The sequence below is a fragment of the Apteryx mantelli genome, chromosome 3 (assembly GCF_036417845.1).
Source record: "Apteryx mantelli isolate bAptMan1 chromosome 3, bAptMan1.hap1, whole genome shotgun sequence".
Taxonomy (NCBI): Eukaryota; Metazoa; Chordata; class Aves; order Apterygiformes; family Apterygidae; genus Apteryx; species Apteryx mantelli.
Genome location: NC_089980.1, coordinates 68,949,758 through 68,976,004, shown reverse-complemented (window position 1 = coordinate 68,976,004; position 26,247 = coordinate 68,949,758). Strand labels below are relative to the sequence as shown.

Sequence of the window (26,247 nt, the reverse complement as noted above, 5' to 3'; positions counted from 1 at the left end):
CATCTCTCTGTGCCTCTCTCATCTCCTGCTAGAATGAAATCAGATGGTCTGTTATTTCAATCCATCTCTTCTTGTCTGAAAACACAGACAGTTGCTAACCAGTATGCCAGGGACTTACATTCCTTAGTCTCTGCCTGACTGCAGCGTTTTCTTTTACAGCTCACACTGTAGCCTATACAGTTTGAATATTCACCCTGACTTCTCCAAGCATGAAGGTCCTCAGGTGGTGTGAAGATGAGATGTGGTTCCTCTTCTGGGCAAGCTCCTTTTCACTATTCCAGTGCTAACACCTGTGTACCCTGACTCCTCTCCCACTTTCCCACCTCTGATTATTCACACAGATAGTAGGGAGACAGAAAAAGCTCTCTACAAACTTTCACAGTCCCTGCACTGTGTCTTCCGGGATCTTCTTTGCTTACTCTTGAAGGTGCAGTAAATGCTCCTGAGCTCTACAGCCACTGCATAATTTTGTGGTATCTCAGAGAGCTGATGGGTGAAGCAATTTGCTTCATATCCTGCCTCAATCCTTCTTTACAAACAGTTCTAAAGGTCATTTCAGCTCTTTACTGGCCAGTTACGTTTCTGCTTCTTGCCATGTGAAGATCCATGGTCAAAATACTATCTTATGTCAAGCTACATCTACCCAGCACAGTGCCGAGACCATTCGGAGCAGGCTGCTTTGCAGTACTGGGAACGGTAGGAGCCATGTGGGTGCAGAGCTCCACTTGGGCTACGCTGCCCTGCTAAAAAACACCTGGGAGTGCTCTGCTTGGACCAAGAAGGCCTGACGCTCCCAAACCAGGTTTGACTGCTGAAGTGGAGACAGAGATTTATGCTGGCTAATCAGATGCATCTTAAGCACAGCCACAGTAAGCCGTGGGCTAGTTTAGCTGCTTCGTGGTTTGCCCTCCACACTGAGCCATTCCTCCACGGCCAGCTGCACAGGCTGGTTCAAGTAGCGAGTGCTGTCAACACTTCAGTGCCCGCATATAAAAGCTGATCTCTCAGTCATCCACTAATCCTCAGCTACAGCTTCAGTGCACAGAGGCATGTGCGGGTGTTTGCTTTCAGTTGGGCAGCCTGCAGATGGGCTGAACTGGAGCTGAGTCCTGAGGAATGTACAAAATCTGTGCAATAAAACCAATAATGGTCATTGCAGGAGAATATGTCATTTCTCATGGAAGTAATGATTGAATGGGCGGCTATAAAATATAGGGCCAGATTCAAAAGGACATTTTTCTGTTTATTTCTTCAAACGTTATCTCTTTGTTGCTGTGTGAAAGGCTTCCTCAAAGATGGGGGAAAATAGTGATCAGACCACATCATGAAAACAGTAAAACTGCCTATACTCGAACCCTCCCAAATGAAAAAATGATTAGAAGACACCCCCCCACACACACACCCCAGATTATATTTTTTTCTTGTAATCACTTTTATTTGAAGCAGTTTGAAGTGGAATTTTTATTTAAGGGACAAGTACAATTTTTCAGATACAAGTTCATGTCCCTCCCCTCCTTCACACTGTCCCAGCAGAGGAGTACATAGTCACTAAGTGGCTTTACTTGACAAGGGGGAACTTTCTAGCCAATTCATTTCTTTAGTTTGAGTTCAGAGCTACCTTTTTAAAACATTTCCATTACTGTCAATAAATAAAACAACATCACAGAATCTTCTATAGCTTTGTAAGGATAAACAGAAATAACTTAGGAAAATAGCTTAAGTATGTAAAAGCCCCAATTACTTCTTGTTATTAATGCAGCACTGAGGGGAGAGTGCCCATAGCTCTGGCACTGGGGCTGTTTGACAGTCCCCAGATTAAAGCGGATTTTCCTCAGGGCCATAGCAGCAGCCAGGCTGGGCTGTCTGGCCAAGGCTTCCCTCTCGTGGTAGCTACAGAGAAAAAACTTTCAACAGTTTTCTGTGCTCTTGAGGTTTTCCTCAACTCTGCATGCTGCAGAGAAGTGTTGCCAGTTTGCCTGTTCACTGCCATTTGGGATTTGGTGGGTATCAGCTGGCAATGGCAGAAGCCCCAGGGCAGAAGAGAGCAGAAGGGCCACTCGTGAGCTGTGGGAATGATCCGTCTGCAAGTCGCCTGGGCCGCAAATACAGGAGTGAGCCAGAAGAAAATAAAGGGATATCAAACAAGTCTTAAGTCACTTTGATTCTGAAAGAATAAAAAGATTTAACAGTGTAAAGGAAAAAATGCGCTAGATTTACGTCAGCCAAAAGAGAAATGTACTCGGGCAAACAATCATTGCTTTTGAGTGAGAGCTCTTTTGAGAGGTGTTTCTTTCAAGTCTCCCAAGGAATGCAATCAGTTACTCTCTCTTTTCTAAACCTAGACTGAATATTTCATCTAGCTACAGTAATTGGCTACCTTCGCCTTCATGCGGAGACCCAGGAATGCTGCCAAAGATCCCTCCCATCTGGAGCTTGCAATGGCAATAACACAGTCCTCGTGCTCTGCCTCAGCCCTTTAACTCTTGGCAAACCCACTAGGACGTGCCACATGCGTCTGCACCCATGGGGCCGCCAGGGGGATCTGTGTCCATGGGCTGTGCCGAAGGGGTGGCAAGGGAAGGAAGACAGTCGCTGCTGCCCAGCCCCGGACTGGGTCGACACAAGCTGCCTTAGAAAGACCTTGAGGGTGCAGACAAAAGGTGCCAAAGCATGGCAAAGAATTGCTTTTAACCCCATTTGAGTGACAGTCCTCAGCCATAAGAACAAAAAGTTGCCATTAGAGAAAATCATACTTGGAGCATGTGTGATATTTAAAAAGGTGTCCTGAAGTAAACATTGAATGGGTCCTAACAACATAGACTTTTTAAGAATACAGATGTAAAGGCTCAGACTGATTGAAATTATATGGAATAGTGCATGTGATAGCAAAGGAACAGGAAAAGAATCTATATTTTATTTTTTGGTATAGCTTTATAATCCTGAAAACACAGGACTGAAGTTAAACTTTATTACAAGGCTCTATTCATCTGAAGTCAAAAGTTGCATGATCCACACTTCTCAGCGGCTGCAGTTCAATAACTGTCTGCATTCGACTGCTTTGCTTTGTTCCTGGAGCTCAAACCTCAGCTATTCCTGCCCTGCTTTACTCTGGAACGGGGCAGCTGTTTTGCTAGGAGCGCCTCTCCCAAGATCAAAGGTGGCCACACACTCAGGCTGGCTCTACTATGACCAATGGCCCTGAAAGGATATATACAGCTTTGCCACAAAACAGTGACCAGAATTTCCAGCATCAGCAACACTCATTACAGTTTTAGCAAAACAAAAGTGGTCATTGACTTCAACTTCACTGTGTGACTGTGACTCAGGGCACGGTTTTACCTTTCCTGGGCACAAATAGAAACGCAGGGCTGGGAGGAAGGAACTATGGGGCACCAAACCAGGCAAACATGCTACTTTGACTTTGATCCTGTGAACAGTGCCTTTCCAAACCTGAATGGCAGCAGTCATCATATGAAGTGCTACAGCTGCTAAAGAGGCTCCATCTTTTAACTGGTCCTTATTTGTTTCTACTGTTTTTCATTGCTCTTGATTTAAAGAAAGACCAGTAATCTCAAGGACAAGTAGCCAAAGAGAGCCCTTGTTATATCTCAAAGCCTAGTGTGCCCTCTGGAATCACTGGAAACTTATTAAAGATGGTAACTGAATTTTCCTTTTGGGATTTTGAAAGATTAGAAAAACAGAACATAAAAGTAAAATGTAATGTAAATGTATTCTGAAATGTAAAATATAAGTTCTGTGTAGTCTGAATGTAAAATATATTCTGAAATATAGAAGTAAAGTTATTTCAGGAAAAGGTATTGTGCCATTCTGTATTTCTATGCTTGCTACTTGTTTCTTTTGGGTTTAGTTGTTTCTAGGCTTGAAAATTTAGAGACTAACCAGTTCCCATTGACTTAACTGGGAAAAGAACCAGATATGCCACTGAACAGACTTCTACAACATGGATATCTCTGATAACAGGGTGCTGGGCTTCTTGGTCCAGGAGGATCTTTTCTCTCTAAAATCCCTATGTGTACACTGGCTCATGGCAATTTAGCTAATGGCAGGATGTTGTTATGATGTAGATAAGAGCTTCCTTACGTGATGATGAACCATGACTTTATGCCTAGTAGTTTGTGTCTCTGCTGTGCACCGATACATATTTACCATTCTTAACCAAACTTGAGTCCCACAGAAATTTGTGCAAGTTTTGCCATTGACTTCAACAGGCTCATGATTTCACTCCATAATTCTTAGCACAAATATATCCTGCAAAACAGTGTAGGCAAATACTCCATACCATTACCTGAATGGGTAACAGCAGGATTACATACAACAAGGTTGCAGGAACTGGAGAGCAACTTGTCCTAAAACAAATCTGTTACATATAGGTTCTCCTACTGATTGCCTCTCCCACAGCATATGATACTCTCCAAGACGGCTTTGATTCATCATGATTAACATTAAATATATGTTGTTTGGTGTTTTCCTGATGGTGCTGAATTTATGTGTATGAATAGAGAGAGAGAAATTCACTCTGCACACTCCTGGGTTGGAACATCTTAAAAACAAACACAGAAAAGAACAGCAACAACAGAACAAAAAAGCACGCCTTGTCACTGACTATAGTTTATAAACTGTGATATCTGGGAAATCTAGTGTTCTGGACAGGAGATGGGATAGGATGGACCACTGTTAATGATGAATTGTTGCTTTGACATTCTCTGCAGAAGTCTGTTGTAAAACTGCCTAAGAAAAGGAGCTAGAATAGGAATGAATGTCTTTTTCTTTGGAGATTACCTTAACAGCTAAGAAATCCCATGTTGCCCTTCCTGTAATAGCATTTATAATAAGTTATGTGACGTTAAGCTACAAAACTGAGGTAAAAAATGATGACTTCAGAGCTATGTTATCAACCACCAATAAGCCATTCTCTTATTCTGTTACTGTGGTAAAGATCAATACAAATGAAAGGAAAAAACTATGTACAGGAAAGCAGTGAGAATGCCCATACAAAACACCACTGACTGATGTACAGAATACATATTCTAAAAAAGGGTAAAAAAGAGAAAGACATTTTACTTCCTTTGAATATCTTCCAGATACAGATGACAATAACTGTTTAAACTCTGTGGAGCTGGTTTTACTTATGCTAGAGCCCGTTCCTGCTTCCCCTGCTGTGCAAAGGAGATATTTCACCAAAATAAATGGCAGGTCCCATCTTTGTCCATTTACAGTTTGAATTCTTCAGAGACACCATTCCTACAGGTTTGTGAGAGCTTCAGCTTTTACAAAATCTAAAGAAAAGTCAAGGTGTTCAGCACCTCACATTGGTCACGTAGCACCAAGCAAGGTTTTGTGCAGGGCAGGGCTTTCACCCCAGAAACTGCAGAACTGCACTAATCAGCTGCTTAATATAGCATTAACAGAGTCACTGTGGGGAGTGTGGGCACGGGGGGGGGCTATGGCACCAGATAGGGAACCTCCCTCCTGCAAACCATTAAGCTCTGCTTTAGTTTACCTGGAGACACACAGCAAATATCTTCACTTTTACATTCTGAACTTTACTTTGCAGTTCTTTTGCTAATGTACAATATTAACAAAACAAAAATACAGCAGCTCCTACTCTGGGCCTCATGAAACTTGTTGATTAGAAACCACCTGATTAAAACTACTATAAATAAAGATGTTAGGAGACTAAATCCTGACCCAGTCTGAATCTATATTGCACAGAATACTTCAATGTCATAACAAAAGCAAGACTAATAGAAATGTTTCATAGCACTTATGTGGTAAGAATCTGATCTGGATCTCATATATTGTTTTAGGCAATTTTTTAAAAACAAAACATTTTGTATGCAAATGAGTAAGTAGGCTATCAAAAATATGCCTCTTCTGTTTTTGGCTAGGTTTCAGGATTTTGTTGAAGAAGGAAGGTGATGCAGATTCAAATATTTAGTTTTTAATTTTTCAGTTTAACTGGGTTTAATCATAAGCTTTGTGCCTAGATAAGAGTCAGGGGTAAGAGTCAGGGGCTTTATTTTGTTCAGTCTGAGCTTATAGGTCTTGGATTTAAGAAAACAAAACTATTGTTTGGCTGACCACCACAGGTACAACTAAAATTCCTATTTTTCTGACATCCACTGATGTTTAGAGTGCTGCACTTGCCGTATCTCTCAGAGACCGGCATAAACCATTGTGTGCATAAACAGTAAGCAGATCCCGGAATGAATGTAAGATGATAATTATAAAAGATGTTTTGGGATTAGATTAACAGAGAACTCAGGGTCATTCTGATCATCAAATCTCAGGTCTTGAGGTCTTTTTGATCCTCCAAGAGTACATATCATCAGACAGTCCCTGCATCAAGCACAGAGCTTCTGCCTGCAGTAGAACTTCATCACCTTTTGAACGGTTATTCAAGCCTGATTTGAGGATTTCCAGGATGGTGAATCCATCACTTTCCTTGGGAATTCAGTATAGTAAGTAACTATTATTGGTTTAAAAATGTCACCGTATTACTGACACATCTATCTTCAGTTCAATTTTCATTCATTAATTCCTACTATTATATGGCTGTCCAGTACACAGGAATAACAAACAGCTAGGAAAAGTTTTCCTTCTCCTGCTGAAGATCGTCTGACATTAAACACGCCTTACAGGGCCAGGAATGAATAGTGCGTTCTGCCTCCCCCTGTAGCTAACTGAGCTAGAAAGAGCATTGTTCTGGCAGTTAGCAAGCACTGCTTCCTCATACTTTTAAATTCAGGGACATTTAATTCAGCTGTTTAAGTTAATACTGAGTCTGTCAGGTTCCCTGTAAGCTGGAAGGTGGCAACAACTGTTTTTTCTTTTAAAGTTGAGCAAATTTGTTTTTGCTTATTTTAATGATAATAATAAAGCCAAAAAGACAGAATGTCTTTTAAAGCTCTGCCCAGGCAATAAGGAGTCTTGGTGAGAAGGAGAACTGATGCAAACAGCACATTCTCCATTTTCAGTGCGGCTTTGCAATTTTCTAACTTCACCAGTTCACAATTTAAGTATATTTTTGAGACAGTGCACCTTGGAAATAAACTCCTCACTGAGTGGGAGAATTTCATTAACTCTGTAGCTTGTGTCTGACAGCTGGAGTGGCTGCAGGCCATCACCTAGGGAGGGCCTTGAGCAGAGCCCAGTGCCCCACCACAGAAATTCTCCTTCTTCATAGCATACCCCAAGAGGGTGCTTTCTCACTTCATCATCAGTGACTGCTTCAGAAACAGATGTGATCTCAAGAGCGTCATTTGTGGTTAGGAAGTAAAGGTTCCAGCCAAGCCAGAAAAGAAGATAGCCTTGAAACTGGCTGAGAACTCACCAAATACAAAGTGTGAAAATGACCATTCACAGCTATTTCCAGGAGGCAGTTCAGGTTAGCACTTGGAATAACAGAATCTAATTTTTTCTTGGAAGGTGGAGAGCGGACATCTATTGAGCCTGTGGAGAAGATGAGGTCAAGTGAAACTGTTTACAGGGTGGCCTTCTTCACGCAAAAGGAAAACACAACAGTGAAAGAGAAAGCTAGTGTTAAAAGGGCTTTTTAGAATGTTGCTTTACTTATAATGTTATCATTGGTTTTGTTTACTTGATTAAAGTGCAGCAACTTCTTGTGAAGTATTAGCGAAGTTACTTAGCTCTCCAGGGACTTGGTTTACCTACTTATATATTAGAATAAAAATATCTGCTCCATGGAAAGTGTTGTGAGGCTCCTTTATTTAATATTTGAAAAGTATTTGGAGATTTCTAGATGAAGGTTGCAATAGAAAATTTAAAATGTAGAATAGCTAATTGTTTATAAAATATGGTCACTGTTTCTCAAAAGCTTGGCTTTTTTGATGCAACAAATAATAAATAAACAAAAATTTGATAGCCAACTGTTGGGGTTTCCCTTGTATGAATAACAGGAATCAACAGTGGCATGTGCACACATACATAGTTCAAAAGCAAGTCAATGTAGCTGTGAGTAATTTAAAGCAAATTTATTTGTAAAAGTATGTGCTGTCAAAGCAGTGCATATTGGCAGCGGGAACAAAACTGCATTCAAAGGTGAGGTTTGGTGTAGTTAGACATAGCAGAAACACACTTATATTTTGTCACCAAAACCCCAGCTCTGACCTGAAGAGTCAAGAGCCTAATACCCAGACAACACTGGATAAAAGACCTGTCTCTAAACCCACTATTTATTTCAAGTCTGGACCCTGAACAGATGTTCTTTTTCTTGGAATGGATTATTGTCTGCTAAGGAAATGACTTAAGACCATCTTATTTGAATGTGAACTACATATTCACATACTAAATTCAGTTAGAGAAACCAACACTTTTGCCTTCTAAGCCACACAAAGTATTTGCTCTAATTGTGCAAATATTGAACTGCTCCAACTCATCAAAGTCAGCTAACGCTGTCTGTAAAACCACTATTACCATGAATCAAACGTTTAAAGTTGCTAGAAAATAATGACTTTTGAAACTTTCCTTTGAAAGGTGACTGAAGAGAGGCATGCACTGGAGATCTTTCCATATTCATGTCCCTTCACAAAGAAAGGCTTGTCCAGATGCTGAGGGAAAGTACGTGGGAGCTTCTGAAAAGGGGATTCAGCCAAAGAACAAAAAGCTCCAGCCTCTGCCCTTCCTGGAGTGCCATAGGGTTTTCCCGTGTTGTTTTGTGTTGGCTTTTAATCATTCCTTTAACAGATGAGGCAACAGTTATACATCTTCTCTTCAGAGAAGTTCTCCCGATAGAATGGTCAGGCCTATAGCACCTCCTGTTATGGCACAGACAAAATGCCATTTCTCAGCTTTTCTAAAGGTGCCCTTCTTTTGAGGCAATTAGTTTTCACATTCAAATTCAAATGGTGCCATGGTCATGCTCAGTCCTCTACAATTCTGGTGAGTTCAGCTGTCCACATATTGAGCATCTTTATGTCCCATTAATAGCTAAAGATCTGTTAGCACAAGAGACTTACACTGCGCTGGCATTGCTACAGGATACGGCTTTCACTCCTGTTCTTCTGAAAATGTTTTTGTCTACAGAACAAATCGAATTGCAAGAATGTGGTCCTTTCACAGCAATGTATTTTTTTTGTGCTTAAAATAATGCCACTGCACAGGTAATTTTAAAGATTTTTTTTTTAATTTCTATGGATTTAATTAATTGTCTTTATTCTCTTTGTAGTTTCACCAAATGAAGGAATAGTTTTTAGCCATAAAAAAATGTGCTAAAATAGGAAGTTAAAGTTTTAGGATTAGTTAATTGAAAGTTAGAGGGACCAAAGGCATGGTTCCTCCATCAGTGTAAGTCAGCCTAAGACTAAACTGCCACCCTCTTTGTGAGGGCAGAACTGGCACAAGAGCTAAACTTTTATACAGTATAGTTTTCAATCAGTCCAAAAAGCCTTGTAGGAGTACAGCTGTTAGTGCTCGGCAAGGGAGGGAGGAGGAAGGTGTGACCAGGGGCAGAGGAGGAAGACAGGGCTGCCCCATCTGAGCAGGAGCCCAGTCCTGGGTTAGTTTTAATTGCTCAGGAAACCCCACAGAGGCACTGTTGCCTGACCCTTGCTCACATGTAAATGCATCGCTATGGAGTGAGCTCTCTTGGGTGCTAAGCATGCTTCCAGCCTTATTCAACTACATAAGACACAGGATAAGAGGGACACCAGATTAAGAGATTTCAAAGGTCAAGGCTGATCTAACAACATTAACTCAGGTGTTTGTAATAAGCCAGCTGTAGCTTCAGCAGGCCAAAACCCTGGGTATATACACAGCCTTTGCTCATACATGTTACATGAAGAATATTTTTATAGTTTAAAATTTTCTCATTAACAGAAGAAAATAAGAACCAGGAAAAATAATCTAATTAGCTTTTAAATTCTGATGTACATATGTTCAGCACAATATATCACACACACAGCAAATCAAAGACAGTTTAGATTCAGCTTTTCTGGAGCTTTTTCTTCCCTTCCCTTTCCAAGTTTACTAATTAATGGAGACCAGATGTCAAGTACTTTGGTAAGAACATAAATTCGAGATGTGAAGAGCCTAATCCTCTCTTGCCCCAGGGCCTTGTGTGCAAACTGGATGTAAGCATCACTCTTGATTTACTAACATTTTATAGCCCTCTGCCCTTTAACCTGGTGTAAATAATGCTACAAAGGAGATTCACTGTACAAATACTTTCTGTACAAATACTTTCCTCTCTAACATTTTTCTTTCACATCTTCTTCCAAACAGTATTCAGTAATAAGCATGATTCCAATCAAACACTTGGAGATATGACATAAAAGTAGAGAAAATGATCAGAAACAAAATTTTGAATCAGATCTTTATTATACAGGCCCAAAGCTGTGGTCACCATGCAGTTACACCATAATGGGAATGATCTTGCTGAAAGGATCTCACTAATCAAATTTAAAGAGACCACAGACTACAGCATTCCAAATAACTGGCACTTTAATTTTTGAAAGAGCAAAAATAAATAAAGGAATGGCAAGTATGTCCTTTTCACCTATGGAGAGGCATATACATATTCCTTCTTTTCTATAGCTATTCAGGAGACAAAATTAGCAAATATTGCCCCAAAATGAAGATTTTTCATGTGAGGGCCCAGATAAGTTAAGCTGTTTCTTTTCCCTTGGTTATTAGACCAAACACACATTCTGGTAGGTGCATATGCCCAAAAAGAAATGCAATATACCATTTTGTATTTCATTACTATTTCCTGCTCTGTCCTCCGCCTTTCAGGACACTAACAAGAAGTAATTGGAGACATCTAGTCAAATAAAAGCCCTGGAACTTTCCTTTCTATTTTTCATGATACTTTGATAATTTAAGGGTTCATCACAAATCTAAAAAGGTTCAGGTGTCTCATAAGGAATTCATCATCTCTGGAATATAGACACAGTGAAGAGCTGCACACAGACTGCACATATAGTGTTATGTAAAAGTGGTTATCTTTAAAAAACAAAACATTTTTTAAAATTGGTAGATCAAAACAAAACATATCTTATTTCCTAAAGGATTTTCTTGCAACCTGTTCTTCAATTATTTGCACTAGGAGATGCTACAAATGATGTTAGTTACAATATACAGTCCACTGTCATCTTCTGGTCCAGCAGAAGAACCTGTCTCTCCGATGGATGCAAAACTGTTCATCTGAGCAGATCATCCTCAACAGCACAAATATAGTCTAGAAACTCATAGAGTTTATGGTTTTAATTTATAAAATTAAACCTGCTCCAGACAGGTAATACTGGTATGTAAATTTGCCATCCCTGGGTTCTAGCAGAAACGGGGTACTGAGGTGCTCAGAGCCGTCTCAGTCTGCAGCGCTGGGATCCTTCTAGTACGTCAGCCCCAAGCCACGAGGTGATGCACACTAGCGCATTGGAGCACTTCTCACTTAACTCTGCAGAGCCCAGGACATAGTAAGCTGCCAGAACTTCCTTCATCTTGCCTGTTGACAAAAGAACAATAACTGGTCATCACTGGTTACTGGAGTGTGATTCCAATTTTTAAAAAGTCCTGTAAATCAGAGCTGAGACCAGGCAGTAGCAACTGTTTCATAAATGACAGATTTCTGAGGAGGTAAACCTCTGATGAGGTTTACAAACTCACTGTTAGCTACAGGATGCTTACGAAGGAGAGGGGCATTTTATACTGCATGGTTCCTAACATATTATCTGGGATTAATCAACATTATTTTAAAAATATTGCTAGCATGCCATTACATTCCCCAGTAGCTTAATTTTAAAATCTGAAATTAATAAAATACATAATAAAAATTAATAAAATTTTATTTTAAAATCTTCATTAAAATGTTATGTCTATAAAGAAGAATTTTTTTATAGCAGATTTGCTGGCTAAAAGTGCTGTTTTGTCTCTCATACACACTATACACAAGGTACATCATAAATAATTGAGAAGGTTAATAAGATGAATGAGTAAGAATCCAACAGACCAGGAAACAGTCTGCTTATGTAAGTTTGGTGTATGACTCTAATACATACTAGTCATGTGGATTATGTATTGATAACATCTATTCATCACTTACTTTCCCCTCACAAATGTCTTAATTCAATGGGTTTCACAGAACTGAGGGTCAGAAAAGACCACTGCGTTACTCTGATTTCCTGTCAATTACATTTTATCCAGATACTCCTCTGCAAAGTCCAGGCATTTTGGTTCCCAAGAAACCAACCATCACTGCATCACTGAGAAAAGCCAAGACCAAGAATGTGCCCGCAGTATATATTTGCTACAGAATCGGTACAAAGCAAACAGCTTTATTTTGTATCCTACCATAGGAATCTGATTATGTTTACCTATTTATTTCATAGAGACCATTAGACAGTAGTAATTTTCAGTCATTACTGAAATGGGCAAAATTAGAAAAAGCATAACTGCTTATAAATCTAATGTAAATATAGAAGTCATGCAATAAATTACAGAACTCATATTAGAGTTTTTTGTTACATATTCTATGATTTCATGGAGATAACCAAAGTGCTTCTTGTTTGTATAATTATTACCCTTTCCATTTTCACATCCACAGAAATCATTAATGGAATAGCACTAGCAGGTAATTTGAGAGATCACTTCACCCATCCCTGATCTGAAGACAGGATACCTATGCCATGCCTGCTGATGTTTGTCTAATCATTTTAAACATCTGCAAGGCTGAAGGTTACATGAACTCCCTCTAAGCAACCTATTCCAGAGCTCCACTTCTCCTTGCTGCTTAATTTTTTTTCCTGATGCTTAAATTAAATCATCCTTGCTGTGATTTAAGCCTATTACTCCTTTTCCATACATACAGCATACATGTCAGTCCAATTGTCTTTAGAGAGACCTACTGCTATTCAAAGACTGCTATCAGGTCTTCCTTCTGCCTCCTCACTTCTAGACTAAACAACCCTTTAATCTTTCCCCGAAGGCCCATGTGTTTTAGATCTTTGATTGGTCTCACTGGCCCCTCCTCAATGCTCTCTAGCTTCCTACTTGAGCTGCAGTTCCTGCAAGTTGGTAAAGCTCTTCAACTGAAGCCTTATCAGTGCTGATAAGAGCAAAATAATTACATTTTATGCTTTATTACTCCCATTCATACAGCCCAGAGTAGTGCTGGCCTTGTTTGCAATACCATGACATCGCTGACATTATGTTCAGCTTGGGATCATTATGGCACCAGATCTTTTCTGCAGAAGTGCTGCTTGGCTAGCTGTTTCCCATTTGTATTCTTGTGAAGCTGATTACTTCTAACTATATGTACAGTTTTGTATGTGTCCTAATTTAACTGCTTGAAAGTTGGTATTTTCTAGGTCATTCCTCTACTTTATCAAGATCATTTTCAATTCCAAGACTTGCTTCTAACACGCTTGTTCTACTCTATGTTACGAGCTTATTAAGCATATTTTCTAACCTTTCATCCAAACTGTCAATGAGAATACTGAATAATATCAGAACAAGGAAACACACTTGCAGAACTGTACTTAATGGTATATCATTGAGAAATACTATCTGCATATGGTTTCCAAATCAGTTACATACTCATTTAATAATAACTTAATCTAGCCCAGTTTCCTGAGTTCAAATGAAGTATTTTGCCATAGAGTCTTATTTAAATAAAGCAGGAAATATCAGTAAATATCTTGTAAAATAGTTTGAAAATGAAAGTATCATGGAGAAGAAATTTCAAGTGAGAATACACAATCTTGCTAAAAAATGATTTTACATCTATATAACTACTTTTATGAAGCATTCACACTATTGGAATATTGTTGAATTTAAGCTTAAGGGAAGTTTTCCATAGCCTCCTAAAACTGAATTTTGTTCTATGGAAACCTCCACTTAGAAAACAACAAAGACATATCACTACAATACTTTTATCTGGAAATAATTCAGTTACATACTCTCACCAAACTCCAAGCTACAAAACTTCATAGTATTCTTATAATTACTGTTTACTGTTTATCTTGCATCAGTGCCTGGTTCTTGATTGTCAGGTTCCATCAGAAACGTACTGAAGTCGGACTACTAAAATCAACAGAACTAGTCATACTGATACTTTCAAAGAAAGGATTAGAGTTTACCTTAATCTTTATGGAGTTACAAGCCAGTTCCACACCTATGGGAGGCACAAATCACTCTTCTAACCTAATTTGGGTTATTTGGCCGACCTTTTCCTATCCTATGATATATTCTGTTTATACTATCTGAGCTACTCACAAAAGTGAAATAACTTGCTTCCTGAAATGGAAACAGAGCACCTGATTCCTGTACAGTAATGTACAACATTGTATTTTTACTTCAGGACAGGAAAAACTGGAGATCAGCAGAAGTTGAAATATGGAACTAGTGAACATAAACAACCTTTACTTAACCAGAAATTTCATTTGATTTGATATTTAGGGATGTGTCCCCTTAGATTTCCAGTGAAAAGAAGGAAACTGACTCTCCTTTGAAAAATACAAGATTACTGAGATGCAATAGCATAAAGAGTACATACAAATGCTTTCTACTTTCTTCAGTGGAAAAGAAGGAAAGATGAGAAGACAGGCTAATTAGCCTAAGCAGAATTTTTTTGTGATGTGTAACACGCTACCTGACTGGAGAGGCAGAGAAGGATTCTCGTAAAAACCTCTTCTCATTATGGGAAGTGAAAAGTTCTGAGGCTGAGATAAAGCAGACCTCTTCACTTTTCACAGAATAGCTCTAGGGATTTTAAATTATAAGGATTTAAGAGACTTCACTGAGAATCGCAGACATCCTGATACCAAAACCACTTTTGCCATTTTGTCAGAGTCAGGGCCAGGACTTCCTTCCTTTCCTTGGATCGAGACTTTTGGCAGCAGTGGATATGAAGGAAAGACAAACCACTCAATCAGAAATACAACTGAGAGAGAATCCAGGTAGCAACTTGTTCAGGAGCAGAAGACTTGATATTCTATTGACATGGAAAGATGTATATATCATGGTGACTTCTCTCCTAAAAGATCTCCGTAATACCCTTTGTGGTCTAGAAATGAAATCTGCCCAGTTCATCTCCTTTGCAGTCATAGAAAGATGAATTGCTAGGAGGCAAATTCAATTTTCTATGCATCAGTATCACAACGCGATCATCTCCTGGCAGAGAAAGGGGGACTGTACCAATTCACCTGTTGGCATAATACGCAGTGGTTGAACTGTCTTGTCTTTATTTGGATATGCAGATCTTGCCTATAATAGTGGAATGCGCTGCAGGTACTTTGAAGAGCCCTGAGCTCTAATATATGGATAGGATACTTCTTTGTTCCTCCAAGGCCATTACCACCTGCACAGTGAGGTCACCTGAATAAACTTCCCAACCCAAAAATATGTATCTGATGATACCACTCTGGGGAAGAGGGAGGAAAAGAAGAGGCATTTGCTTGTAAACACTGGATGGGTCCTGTCTTCACAGCAGGAAGTGTCTCACAGGCCCAAGGGAACGTCTCTTGAGCATAGCCAAATTCTGGGACATGTGAGGCCAAGTTCGATACATGCCATCAGAAGTGCTGATGATTTTACACACCTTAATTTACACACTTTAATTATGAAGCCTCCTCCCCTGACGTTAGAGGGGAGTCTATCAAGGTAATATCTGGAACCTCACGCCATGTTGTATATTTTGATGTCGTACATTTTGATGTTATACTTAAACTGGCAGCAGGAAATTTAAAAATTATGATGACCTTTTATATAGGTCAATTTAATGTTTTTTGGGAAAAGCGAATAGTGATGTTCAATATCTGTATTGCTGTAATAATTCTGTACCTGTACTATATAAAAATTCTCATGATTGATGTTTTAAAACAAATTCACAGGCAAACATTAAGCAAAAGTATTATAATATATCTAAGAGTGTTGAAATCATGAAGGGAAGCTACAATTTAAGAAATTCTAGTTATAATTATTACAATGGATAATGAAATCTCCAATTTTTTAAAGAATTTATTCAGAAATATTTTTTAAAACCAACGGGAACCTGCCAGTTTGACAATCTTATGAAACAGTTTAAAATATAAGAAAATTCTACACTCAATATAAATAGTATATATACCATTCTTTAAAACAATTTAAAATTATTAGAAAGAATGCTATATAACTCATCAAAAATTCTGCTTAATTTAAAACGCTTTTCTGCATTGAATGTAGTGGTATATGTGACATCAGTTAGAAACAAACATCCAATGACGTGTTACACTCTGCAATTCAGATATGCTTAGGGTACAAAATAAGAGGATAATCTAATTGCCAGTCCTTAAACATACAGCCTGGGACCCAGCAACTTTTTTGGGGGGGATTGGATGAGTTCTGCTCTGGATGGGGAACTTGCAGCAGTTTGCCTGCTGTATGACTGAAAATGTATGTACTGCACTGCATGAGCCAATGACTATAGCCATCTTTTCCCTGACCTCCTCCCCTTCTTCCTCTCCTTTCAGGTAGTCTGTGCCCGGCTTTTTTCACTTCTTACATAGCCTTCTTCAGTAAGAGATCTGTGATCCAAGCAATATCCTTAATGCAGCTGTGCAAACTCTGGCCAAACTCAGCCCTTGGCTTCGTTTATCAAATACAGTGCTGTTAACTCTGGAGAATTTCTCATGAGCTTCATGATACTATTTTTTTCTGTAAAGCCTCACCTTCTGAAGAGAACTGGTTATGTGATGTTCTGAATTTTCATCTTTTAGTTTATTGTTATATGCTTGTAGATGCAAAGCAGCAGCACAAAACATGACTTTATGCTCTGATAGACTCAGAAGAGGCTTAGAAAAACAGAAGGCAAAATAAAAGGGATTTCCAGAGTACTAATTTTAAGATTTCTCAAAATTTTAAAGTTAGTCTCATAATTTTTGAAGACATGATTTTTGAACGTTTGACATTTGCAAGACAAGAAACATACAAATCTGATGTCTGCCAGATTTGCAGGCTAAAGTAGCTATCACGGTCTGTATTGCCATGAGGAAGACAAAGATTTATGCTAGTTTTGGAGTATGTCTACACAATTACGTGACTAGCTCTTGAACACAAGCCAACTCCTGACATACTTGCTACCACACTTGCTACATTCATGCTGAACAGGGCTCATTTGGGTGATTCTAGTAAGGTTCAGTGTATGAGCTTTGTTACTGCAAAAAACACTTGAAAGGTGTTAATGAGTGGCCTTAATCTCTCCTCAGCTGGGTGGATTGCATGAGTGCTTCTGGTCCACCTCAAGGCAAAGTCATATGCACATATGCGACAGGTTGAGCAAACCTTGCATTGCTCTGGTACAGTGAGGACATGCTAACACAGTCAGGAGAGGCTGAGAGTCAACATGAGGAGCTGGCGCATCTCTGCTGTGTGATCTCTGCCTCAGGTGAGGGCAGGACCTGGCTGCGGGACTGCTCCCACCCTGCCTCAGTTCTGCTGAAGGGTTTAAACTAAGCTGTATGTCTCTGTCTTCAAGGGAACCGGAGCAGCCTACAGTCAGCTGGAACTGATTTGGCAAGCTGTTGGCTTCCCAGGTCCAGGTGAATCTGGTAATTTGTACTGAACTGCTCTTCACTCCGGCTTTTCTCCAAGATAAAGTGCCAGTGGAGGCAGGCAGCAGCCAAGTCCTCACAGCCCAACACCTCTCTCCACCTGAAAAGCACCACCAACTAGCTAAGTAGCTGCCACTGCTGGTGCTTGCTGCCTCCCAGCTGCAGTGTTTGTGCACACCTGTAGCTGGTCATACTGGGACAAAGTGGATAAAAGTCATTGAGCAGTCACTGAATATCAGCTGGAAGCACATAACAAATAGTTTGCTGGCAGCATAGAGCAGTGTCCTATACTGTCTCAAAGCAGTTAACTCTGTGAACTTTTCTGTTGAGCTACCAAGAACGTCAAAGAAGCAAGTTTAAACTGAAAGCAGCAGCACTACTCTGAAACAGGCCTGAAGCTCTCATACCTCTCCGTGCCTTTGTCAGGGCTGTGCCACACTGAGGACTTGCAGAGATCCTGAGACAAACTAACAGACCTAGATTTTTCTCTTTTCTTACAGCCAAAGTCTCTTTTTGCTTTTTTATTATTGTGTTTCATCTCACTGAATGTTTAAGAACTTCTGGTTCTCAAGGACAACCTCAGGAACCTATAAATTGTCCACAGCCCTTAGCTATATGGGATAGGAGGAACACAAAGCATGGGAACACAAGATGGGAAGGTCATAGATTCCAGACACCTGCTACTGCTTTTCATAAACTGACCAAGCTCTATCCTAAATTATTTTTCTCCTGTAACTCTGTTTTAATTACTGTTCCAGAAATTCACTGCTCTGATGGCTAGAAACCTTTTTTCTAATTTGCAGCTTATGCTTATTCATGATCAATCTATATCTCTCAGGTTTGTGTCTACAATAAGCACCTTTTCTGTTTTTCTGGTGTTTACCACTTTAAAGTATTTGGAGAGAACAAGTTCACAGTCTCTTTCCCAGGCTTCATTTAACTAGGTTAAATAAGTCAACATCTGTTAGTCTCCTCTTGCCTGTTATATTTCCTTTTCTTTCCCAATAGCTCGCCTCTGTGTCTGTTTCAGCTTGATTTAACCTTTCTTGAACATGGCTGATGAGACTTTCATCCTATATCCTACAAAGGACTTCTATACAGGCACTGATACTTCAATGTCTCCACTGGAAAGACCTTGCTTCGTATGTCCTGAGATAGCATTTACCTTTTTCACAGCAGCATTACACTCATGGTTCACAGACATCTTCAACTAACAAAGACAGTTTGCTTTTTTTCCTCGTTTTACTGTCTCCAACAAGTAATTGCAGAAATTGTGTATTATCTCTTTCACTGCCTGACTTTACATTTATACTGTTACACTTCTTTCCAGTCCTTTGGTATGTCCCATGTTTTAACAATGTTCCCTTTCGAAGAAAAATACCTATCTGCAGTTACCTTCTAGACTTTTACCAACCTGCAGAATGAATATATTTGCTTTGCTTGCATGTCTCTTTGCTATCTAACACTTTTGTCTTCTCTCTTGCTTTAGCCCCTCAGTGGAGATCACCAGCTTCCTTCCCACATCCCCTTCACTGTTCCCATTCTGCATCCCCATTCCCATTCTGGAAATACCACTTCCAAAAGCTGTAGTGCGGGAATTGCCTCCCCAGAGAATTAAAAATGCATGAACAGCCATGAAAGTTGAACCTTTCAACCTACAGACTCTCTTAAAGATCTTGAAAATTGCTTGACTGATATCAGTCTACATTTACATTTAATTATTTACAAGAATAATCTTTAATTAATGCCTTAAATAACTTTATTTTAGCTACAAGTTACGATCTATCATTATTTTTGATTTTTCTGCGACCTTAGCTGTTATTGATCAGAAAGCCAATAATTTCAGTGATGATTCTAGGGCCTCGCACTAAAAATATTCTGGCACCCTTAATTCAAATTCATAAATCATGCAAACAGAATGTCTCTTAATTCCATAGTCTGCTTAGTCTTTAAATGTCTCTGTATTGATGGTTATCCTGTCCAGCACTGGATAATAAGCAGTGGATAATCTTTCTGTAGATTATTTTCTTCAGATCATTAACCCCATTTACCAGTCAGCTATCTTTCTTTGCAAATTCTAGAAAAAAAAAATTGATTGAATCTATATTGGTGCTACCACACATCCTTTTCAGTTATGCTAATAAAATACCACAATATTTAAAATTGCCTCCACTAACCATTGTCAAATGACAGTGTCCTGGGATTTATGCAAGGTTTTTGCACCTGTTGAAGACTATGTCTGCTATTATTCCAGCCATGGTCTCTGACTGACTATTAAATCTACACTGTAGGTTTAACTGGACTAACCATTCAATATAATTTCTTTCAATATTTATTCATGTGAGATTTTAGGCATTTTAAAATGCCTAAATCTAAGTATTTAGAAAAAGGATAATCTTTAATGTACTTCTTAATAAACAGTGACTAAAATAGTTCTGTATTATTAATGAAGATAACTAGAGAAATACTGAAGAAAGCAGTCATCTACATATTACTGCAGGACCAAAAGAAATTTAAGTGGAGAAGACAAGCAAATTTGTTTTACCAGCTACTGAATTCACTTTTCTAAAGTACAGACCAAGCCACTCTTAATGTCAACAATGAAAAATCTCCATTATCACCATTTTCTCCATCAGTCTAACAAACAAAGATTTGGATCTAGTTTTTAATAATGGTAGTTTTCTGGTATTTGTTTGATATCATTGCTTTGAAAATGATGCCTCTTCAGAAACCTTGTGAAGTTTCAAAGTTGAAGGGCATTCAGTACTAGGCTCTTAAAAACCTTTTACTTTTCAAAACATACTGTTGCCAATAGACACTTTTTTTTTTTCAGGAACAGTAGCAAAAATCAAAGTCAAATTTAACTTTAATCATGCAAAGATTATCATTTTTCTAAAAAAGACTACAGCTATAGCTAGCGTCTTTGTTCCATAGCTCCAACAAAGACCACCCCATCTAAAGTAAGTTATTCATCGTCTCTCAACAGCGCAGGAACGCAGTCTGCCTACCGATGCCAAGAATCCCAGAGAGCAACATCACCAAATTCACATCATTCCTGTTCTCCAAAGCATTTAAAACAGAAATATTCTTGTGAATTGCTTTGATCTTTTCTAACTGTAACTACTACGAGAACTTCTGAAGAGATTTGACATTATGCAAAGAATAAAGATACATTAATAAGTTGTGTGAGCCAGAGGAAGATAAAGAAACTTCAGAGTTTCTAATCAGATTAATCTATCAAAAATATTCAATTCAAAAATAATCTGAAGACTCTTTTTTTTACCCTGAAGAAATATTATGTTTCTACTTTTGAACAAAAATTCAGCACAAAGGCAAATTCCTGTACTCTAAGCAAAGATTTTAGTAAATAAAACAAGGCATTGCAGTAGAAAGTGTTAAAAGATGTATTAAAAAGAACAATCTATCTAAACTCCAAAATAGCATTTTTTAAAAAAAATCAGAAGTAAAAAAAGGTGATTAACTTGTACAACTATCGAGTTGTGCTCTTTGGCCCATATCACTAATAAAAAAATTTTGCTATCAGTATTTCATTAACAATTTTGCTATTATAAAATTAACCAGACTATATCTTATTCTCTTACTGTTGCATATGCTTCAGCAGTGATATAAACAGTTGGAAAAATATATTTACTGCAGAGAAGATCTAACCAGAATACATATAATATAATGGTGATAACAGAGTGAGAAGGTTTAATAAATCCAAACTAAACTTTATCACTGTAGCTACTTTAATTATTGAATTACTACACCCCCCATATATATATATATATAGTATGTATGTATGTATGTATATAAATACATATATGGACACAAGATTAGTGAGATATAACATTTACCTAAATTATACACTTATTAAAACACCTAAATCTAGGTATTTAGAAAAACAATAATCTTGAACAGCTTCAGTCTAGGAAAATTCAGCCTGGTGCCTTTAAATACAATTTCTTTGGCGTTTCCTAAGAATGTAGAGGACTTTCCAAAAATGTCATTTGTAAACTTTTTTTTGCAACTGCAGTGCTGCCAAATATTTTTACCACTGAAGAAATGCTATTTCAGCTGCATTTGAGTGGAGTAATAGTGGTAGCTAATGGCTTATTCAGTTAATCATAGTTATTCACCCCCTAGAAATGCCTCAGAATATAATAAATGTTTTGTTTTCCTTGTGGACTCTTAAATTACAGGGATTGATATATAACCTATCAGTTTGACTACAAACTGAATCCAAAACCACTCCCCTAAAATAATTCTAATATTTGGAGCCTCAGAAGAGAGAAAAATGATGTTGTTTCCCACAGAGCTACTGAAACAGCACTGATAGCAGGGTAAAAAAAGGCTAAAAAGACAGTTCTGGTTTAACTGAAATGTGGCTGTTTGACCTCTATTTACAGAGGTCTGAAATAACCATTACAGACCATTTTAGAAAAAGAAAAACAGAAATATGCTCAAGTAGCAGAACCACATACATCCTTTCCTAAGGAAAAAAAAGGCTATGGATGTAGGGTTGCAGTTTGGCCCATAAAAAAAGACAGATCAATTATAACATTGTTTATTAATCTAAGCCCAATAGTCACATTGACTGTTCAATAAAGGAATGATGTATCTTGTTCATCTCTTCTCATACCATATATGTTTTAGAAGTACCAGTCAGACTTAGCTCTGTTTTGTTCTCAGCTCTGAGAAGATCGTATAACACCGTGCGTTTACTATCTATCACAACAGTAAGGTCTTAGCTGGTTACATCTAATCACTTTGTGAGGCAAAGTTATACTGTGAGGCACATCACTCACTGCAGTATCTTAAAGAAACGTCTTCCAAAGTCATTTTAAAAAGATGCAGCTCAAGCTTTAAATAATGTCAAGCATCAGGATCAGAGCAGGCTGTGTTGTTTAACTGCAATTGCTTTGCAGAAGGGATTAGATCACTAGTTCATTAAAAAAATCCTACTGGCTACTTCAGGGAGCATCACTGGTGACAACCTCAAAGACAGTCTTCTGTTGGCCTCCTGGATAGAGGAATTCTGCCATGAAAGCAGACAAAAACTCAAAAGGCTGTCAAAATCAGCAAAGGGACAAAGTTTGGTATTAAATGTCTTTTATTTCTACGAAGAAAAAGATACTCAGGTATTTTTCTGAGTAAGTAACCTGGGAGGCCATAAAGTGTCAAAAGACATAAGTAGATGTTGGTATTTTAGTTTTGACTTTAATTTCAAGGAAGAATTGGTTGAGAATTTAGTGATTAAAAGAAAGTTGAATGGAAGTGATTATAAAATGAAAGATCTCATGATTCAAAGGAAAGGAAATGATAAGAGTAGTAGAAAAATGCCAGTGAATTTAAAAAATGCAGACTGCAGCAAACTCCAGGGACTAATCCATGAAGCCCCCAAGCAAAGAAAATGCAAGGGGAGAAGAGTTCAGATGAGCCCCCTGCTTCTAAGAGGGGCCGAGTTAAAGGCACGATAGCAAATTAACCCAATGAAGAGTAAGTAAGCAGTATAGTATAACAAGAGCTATTTAATTACCTTAAAATCCAAAAGCAATAATTTAAGAAGCATCAATAAGGACCTGTTGCTTATAATGTTGGGAGAAGAGCAAACAATCTAACAATCTAACACAGGGACAAGAAAATGAAATACAACAGGAAAAGACCCTACAAATGTGTTAGAAAACAAAATGCAGCATAGAATAGCCTTGCTAGTTTGAAATAAGATGTGCATCAGAGAATATTGCTGCAATAACCTGAAGCTCTGCACAGGCTAATCTACAATCTTACTATTGCCTATTGTGGCTGAAATGTCAGTGAGTTTGAGTCTATGTACACTGGCATAGCCGAAAAGCACAGGAAAGTTTTATCTACGTTGTACAACATAACCAGTACCCACCAGAGAGGTGGGCACAACAACAAAAAAAAGAGCTTGTGATATTCAATCATTCCTTTTCATCAGGATTCTCAAAAAAAGTTAGTTGTAATTCTGATGCCTAATATATCTGAGGATCTGATACTTCAGTAGAGAGATTTATAAAATCTGGTGTGATATAAAACCAGGTGAGGTTGCAAGCAGTTTACAAGATCAGATTAGAATTCACTATGATGACAGTAATTTGGATAAATGTTTTGAAATCAGCATTAAATCCATAAAGACAAGTGAAAATTACCATCAAAAGACAATTCAAGTGCACAAATGTGAAAAGGAGACTTGCTAGGCAACAGTACTGCAAAAAGGATCTGCAGGGGACTTCTAGTGGTCTATAAACAAAGTATAAATTAGGATGATATGTAGTTGCAGAAAAAGGCAGTCTGATTTATTTTCATGACAATACTATATGCTAATCAAGTAATTATTCTTCCCCAATCAGCACTGGCAAGGCCCTGACTGTATTACTGTGTCCTTTTCTGTCTACCAAACTTTCAGAGGAAGTAGACAGTTGGAGGGAATCCAGATGAAAGCTACAAAAAATGATAACAGATGTAGAAGGAGGGAAGGTTGAAAGAATTAGATTGTTTAGTCTAGAAAAAGAGAAGACTAAGAGAAGACATGATAACATACTTGAAATACGTAAGAATTTGTTATGGAAAGAGGATGGTGACTAATTGTTCTCAACGTCCATCATGAACACGACAAGTAACTCACACAATATTCAGATATGGAGATTTAAGTCAAACATTAGGAAAAACTTTCTAACATAAGGACTGTCAGCCTTGCAACTGGTTATCAGTAGTGGTTGTTCGTAATACCATCACAGGAAGTTACAGGAGCAGTTTAGACAGACATCTGCTAAGATTAGCCTGGGTATGTTTGATCCTACCTGCAAGCAGATGAGCAGCCTCGGTAACTGCTTGAGACCCCTTCTAGCCATACATTTTAGTGCTTAGCCACAGAAACAAAACACACTTTTGATTAAAGAGACTAAATAGAACAATGTGCACTACTGTAATTTATCTTGAAATAATTGCCAGGAAGGACTGAGCCTACAGGACAAGGGATGGATCTCCCAAATCAGTTTAGCTAATTAATTCAATTGGGTGGAAGTAGCAGAGAGCACACATTTAGTCGCTGCTGTATGCTGTTTTAATTGTCTTATATACTCATATCCAGCCGTACCTTTATTCGTTTCATCTTTGCTGACAAAAGCCTTTTTCGTTGGTTCATAGGGACCGACATAGAGTAATTAGGTATATAACACTTGTGAATGAGCTGAACAGACTTTAAAAGGAATAGGCAGGACAGAGGCTGCAGTAATGCCAGGCAGGGACCAGGCTTGTTATTAAGACAGCAGCCCAGTGAAAGCAAATGGTACATGGAAGAGTGAGGGTGACAAGCCAAGAGACCGAGGAATGGAGCCTCCCGTGAAGGGGAGCGCAGCAGGTGGCTACAGGCGGTAAATCAGAAAGCATACTGATGAGCTGCCTTGCCCAAACCAGGGGCAGGGGGAGAAGTCAGCCCTACTAGCAAGGTTTGTGATCTTGTAGCATGAAGCAGGCAAATGGAGTGTGGTTATGAATATTAGCTCTGACCAATAGCATCAGAAACCCAAATATGATAGGGAATGGGGAGGATAGCCTTCATCAAAGGAAAGCAGGGGACTAGGCCTTCAAGTTTTGTCTCCCTTAAAAGAGTCTTAGGAGTAAAGATCAGGCAAAGAAGGACTCTTATCTGATCCCCCCACGGGAGTTTGTCTCCTGTAACTGGCTGTACGTTAGGCTGTTCTGTTGCCAGGAATTCACTGTCGATTGCTGGAAAGCAGGTGTCTTTGTTGCACTCAATTTCCTGGCGTGCCAAGAAAGCCATCTGCTCTCTCATAGCATATTCAGGAAGTTCTGATTCCCATCAATGGGTCAAGCTTAGCAGGCACTTACTCAGAGTGGCTTTGCCCTGTACGCTGGTGGATTTCACCCTAGATCTCTTTTACTACTGATTTTTTGGATAAAAAGTGTAGAATTCAACAGAAGTTAATACAGACTTTTCAAAACGAATCTATGTGGAAGCTGGCTAACAGTAGTCATTGAGTTGGACAGGTAGAGGCTGCCAGGCTAGAAGCTGCTGTTAGGGTGTGCGTTCTCAGTGTGTTTCTGCAATCCTGGCAAGTTTCTTTGCAGGTTTTTCCCACATTAAAGTTAAATTTATTGCATCTGACTACAGTATATCTACCATAAAAGCACCTTGCCTTGATCTGAAGCCTTCAAAGTGGACTAAATCCATTTTCCAACCTATTGTGTATGCAATCAAAGTGCAGTGTAATGCTTCCAAGATACCTTGTCAGTGTTATAGCTTTAAACAAAATTATATATAAAAAACAAAGTACTTGCTCTTTAAAAAAGGAAAATAGAAAACAATGAAGACATAACCAGATGTCCTCCATTAGGTTTGATCACTTGAACACAGAGATTTGAAGATCTGCAAAGACAGGATAACATACTGTGCAAGCTGAAACTCTCTCCTTGCACAACAATACAAACTACAGTTCTCGCCCTCAGAAAAGCAAATTCATGAATAAATGGGATTAAACTGATGCTGTCAATTATTCATTCATTCTTCCTATTTTTCTGTCAAACCTAACTGCTTGCTGAAAAAACTTCCTCAGGTTATAATACAAAATAAGTCCATACTTAATTTTTGATGAGTACCTGATTTTCCTGGTATGACTTCAAAATCAGTGTAATT

The 26,247-nt window shown here is 38.6% G+C and overlaps 1 protein-coding gene across 2 annotated transcripts in view; it reads right to left on the bottom strand.

Moving 5' to 3' along the window:
- Positions 1-1,460: 1,460 nt before the first annotated feature.
- Positions 1,461-26,247, bottom strand: part of SCAF8 (SR-related CTD associated factor 8) — a 107,992-nt gene continuing 83,205 nt past the window's right edge. The window contains exon 21 of one of the 2 annotated variants that reach the window (XM_067293590.1): positions 1,461-2,164. The gene's annotated coding sequence lies outside the window, so the exon portion shown is untranslated. Of the gene's footprint in view, positions 2,165-10,323; positions 11,486-26,247 lie in introns of those variants that run through there. The other variant, XM_067293589.1, reaches the window with a different exon arrangement.